The sequence below is a fragment of the Opisthocomus hoazin genome, chromosome 6, assembly GCF_030867145.1.
Source record: "Opisthocomus hoazin isolate bOpiHoa1 chromosome 6, bOpiHoa1.hap1, whole genome shotgun sequence".
Lineage (NCBI taxonomy): Eukaryota > Metazoa > Chordata > Aves > Opisthocomiformes > Opisthocomidae > Opisthocomus > Opisthocomus hoazin.
The window spans coordinates 36,821,986-36,826,224 of NC_134419.1; the positions used below are offsets into that span (position 1 = coordinate 36,821,986).

Genomic DNA, 4,239 nt, shown 5'->3' on the forward strand with positions numbered 1-4,239 from the left:
CATGAGTGCCCAGCTGCCTCTCCCTTTGTCTCTCTCAGCCAAATCCTCACTGTATTCTTCCTAGTTTCTCTGCTTGTTTCTTTGAAATTTGTCTTTTTCTTGCTGTCACATTCTCTGGGGATGGGAGTTTCAGCTGCAGAGTCAAACTCTGATATTGCTTGTCCATTCCTGCAGATGTGACTATGAGAACAAGTGTCCCACCTACCCTCGAACCTGTGGGGCTGTGGGCAACGTGGCCTGTGGGGCTGGGGACTGAGGGAATTTTCTCTAAATGCGATGCCATCGTTAGAATAATTGGCTAGCTCCTTGGGGTGTCCTTCCAAGCTGTCAGCTGTGCTCCAGGGTGCAAACATGACCCACAGCACCTCTGTTTTATCTTAAAGCTGCATGAAAAGGTGCAGAGATACTACAACCGAGGACATGGTCCTGAGCTGGTGAAACAAGCCATGTGTGTTCTTGGCTAGAAGTGGGGTGCTGAGACCCCTAGAATGTGTGAGACATTTAGTGGTCTCTGTTGTCAGTAGTGTCTCCATCTCAGGAAGGTGCAAGCCCAGGGCAGTTCAGAAAAAGACAGAGGGACAGACCAGCTCCCCTATTTCAGTACTATGCCGCAGTAAAGCCTCTTGCCTCACAGAACTCGCTCTGTTCTCCCCAAGTACAGCAGCAAGTGCTGAGAGTTTCTTGCATCGAAAGACAACCCAAAGTCGAATTCAGGGAAGCCGTAAAAACTCAAAAATCTGTAACACTGACTTAGGCAATCCACATTCCTCAGCAGTGGCAGTGTGGATGCTGAAAAGCCCTTCTGTGATAGGAGCAGGGTCTTCTGACAAATTTGAACACCAGGTCTGTACCCTGCCTGTACCTTTGCATTGAACCCACTGCTGAAGAGTAGAGATGACTCCTTGGCAGCCAGTGGATAGAGGCCCCACTTCTGCTGGTATGCTCAGCAAAAACCAACCAGAGCTCTAGTTAAGGAGTTGAAGGAAGGGCTCCTAGAAAAAGAATGATGGGTGAGTGTAACAGGGTGAGGGTCTAGGAGAAAGGCTGTGATTTTTCTCTGAGAAGTCTCATCTAACTCTTCATTGATTCTTCCTCTAGGAACAGGACCCCATGCACATAGGATGCAAACGTACAACAGCAGCTCCATCACCCATTTCCTCCTCCTGACATTCGCAGACACGCGGGAGCTGCAGCTCTTGCACTTCTGGCTCTTCCTTGGCATCTACCTGGCTGCCTTCCTGGGCAACAACCTCATCATCATCACCATAGCCTGCGACTGCCGCCTCCACACCCCCATGTACTTCTTCCTCTTCAACCTCTCTCTCATCGACCTGGCCTCCGTCCCAACCACTTTCCCCAAATCCATGGCCAATTCCCTATGGGACACCAGGGACATCTCCTTTGTAGGATGTGCTGCCCAAGTCTTTCTGTTTGCCTTTTTCATTTCAGCAGAGTATTTTGTTCTCACTGTCATGGCCTATAACCGCTACATTGCCATCTGCAAACCCCTGCACTACTGGACCCTCCTGGGCAGCAGAGCTTGTGTCCACATGGCAGCAGCTGCCTGGGGCACTGGGTTCCTATGTGCTGTGCTCCACACTGCCAATACATTTTCACTCCCACTCTGCCAAGGTAATGCTGTGGACCAGTTCTTCTGTGAAATCCCCCAGATCCTCAAGCTCTCCTGCTCGCACTCCTACCTCAGGGAAGTTGAGCTTCTTGTGCTTGGTCTTTCTTTGATATTTGTGTGTTTTCTTTTCATTGTGCTGTCCTATGTGCAGATCTTCAGGGTTGTGCTGAGGATCCCCTCTGAGCAGGGACGGCACAAAGCCTTTTCCATGTGCCTCCCTCACCTGGCTGTGGTCTCCCTGTTTCTCAGAACTGTGATGATTTGCCTACCTGAAGGCCCCTTCCAACGCCTCCCCACCCCTGGACCTTGTGGTGGCAGTTCTGTACTCGGTGGTTCCTCCAGCAGTGAACCCCCTTATCGACAGCATGAGGAACCAGGAGCTGAAAGACGCCCTGAAGAAGTTCATTCAATCAGTAGTCCTTCAGCAGCAATGAGCTTATCATGTCTCTTTGCAAGTGCTTTCCAATGTTTATCAGGACCTTCTGCGCCTTGGGCATTTTATCTGTGACAATTCTGTTTTCTCCAGGAATGTCTGCATGCATTCAAAAGACATGAACTTCATCTGTCTGAAGCAAGAGGTCTTAGAAGACAGATCTGGCGTGACAGTAGAGGTTGTCTCCCATGTCAGATCTCTGTACTAATAGGGGATTTTCTCAGTGGTGGGGTCTGGAGACTGGGCTCTTCATCCAAAGCTGACATCGGGAACACACTGAGGAAATTGCCCCCACAAGGATGTGCTGCTATGCTGAGGTTCTTCACAGGCTGAGAAGCATATAAGGTGATGCCTCAGAGAATGAGACTTGGACTGAGATTTCACTTGTTGCTGCCCAGTGCTCATCGAGATGGTGACAAGCAGTCGGCATCTGCCTGGGACAGTCTCGCCGTGGCTCCCATGCAGCACAGCCTGATTGCTCTGCAGAGGAAAGCCATGAGCTTGGGGCCCTTGAAGCATGGAAAGCGGACAGAAGCATCTGATGAGTCCAGCACAGACACATTCCCGTGGGGAAAGACTCACTAGATGCATGAACATTCCTGGAGAAGAGAAAGGAAAAACTCTCTTCTTGGGACTCTGTCTGTCTTGGGACAGGCTGCTCTGTCACTGGGGCAGCAGGAGCAGCCAAAGGAGTCCCAGGGCCAGAAACCTTGTGCTGGAGAGAGGGCCTGGCACAGAGGGGCTGCCTGCACGGACCCATAAGGAACTCTCGGAGACAAGAAGAGGGGAAACATGGATGCTGGCCTGTGTCTCCTCATGCCACTAGCCCTAGGGCTAATGAGGAGGCTGACCCCATTCTTTGTCCTCCAAGAGCTGCATTGCCCTTCAGAGAGGATTGGGCTGTGGGCTCAGAGCTCTGCAGAACCATGTGGTGGGCACTGCCATGAGGCCAGGGCAGCCTGGACTGATGGGCTGTGCTGTGCTGGGGACAGGGCAGAGGAGTTGGGGAGATCTGAGGAGGGGCTGGCCTGGGCTGAAAAAATCCCAGAAAATGCAGAAGTTAGCTGAGCTATGTGACCATGCGGAGTGAGGACACACTCCCTTCGCTTTGTGGTACAGAGCCAGGACTGATGGAAGGGATTTGAGACATGCAAGCAGAAGACAGAGGAGTTGACCTGTGCCCTTGGTGACATGGACAGACCAGGAAGGTGGCCCAGCATTTCTGTCAACCCCCAGCCTCTCTCACCGGCCATTTCCAGCAGTGGTTGCTCATCCCAGGTTTCTGGGTGAGTTTTGCTGTGAGGTCATCTCCACCTTCCTGCTGGGCTCAGTACCCATGTCAGGGGAATGGCCAGCCCTGCCTGGCTTCTCTTGTGGCCTAGGCACTGTTAGACCCTGGAGCAGGGCTGTCTGTGAAGCCCTGCATGTGGCATGGTCATTCCAGGATCTTGGAGAGACTGCCTAACATAAAGGCTATGCGGTGAAAAAGCACAAGGACTGCCGTGGGCATCATGTCATAGGCACCATTTCCCACTGAAAAGCACCCTCTCCTTAAATGTGCCTACACATTGGGGCCGAGGGACAATACAAGAGGCAGCAGGTCTGGGATGTCACAAGACAGGGTGCAGCCATGAAGCAGCGCGCAAAAGCAGACAGCAAGGGGAAGTACAGACAAGCAATATACGTACATAGCCTCCACTGATCAGGTATGACTTTGGGAGAAGCAAACCTCACCTGAAATTGGTGACTGCAAGAAAAGTCAAGAGCAAAGAGAAGAGCTTCAATTACTGTGGCAGAGACCAAGGCTGAAAAAGAGAGATGCAGGGCTGCTGCTGAATGGGGAGGGGAACTGAAGAACAGCAGATACCAATGGGGCTGAGGGACTCGATGCCTTGTTTTCCTGAGTCTTTCCTCAAAAGGTCTCCCAGGTCTCTCTACTCAAGGAGAGGGTTAAAGGAGGAGGAGCAGACATATTGGCAGGAACCTCATGAAATGTCAGAAGGACAAATGCCAGTTTCTGCCCCTGAAGGGGACTCAGCCTGGCAATGGCACAGGCTGGGGTCTGCTGGGCTGGGAGCAGCCCTGTGGCAAAGGTCTTGGTGGTCAGGGAGCTGGACCAGAGTTCATTATTTTGTGTGCTGGCAGACAGGGAGGCCACCAGCATTCTGGGCTGTAT

The 4,239-nt window shown here is 52.0% G+C and overlaps 1 pseudogene; it reads left to right on the forward strand.

Annotated features, from left to right (window-relative positions):
- Positions 1 to 1,006: 1,006 nt before the first annotated feature.
- LOC142361706 (olfactory receptor 14J1-like) lies at positions 1,007 to 2,064 on the forward strand (annotated as a pseudogene).
- Positions 2,065 to 4,239: the final 2,175 nt, after the last annotated feature.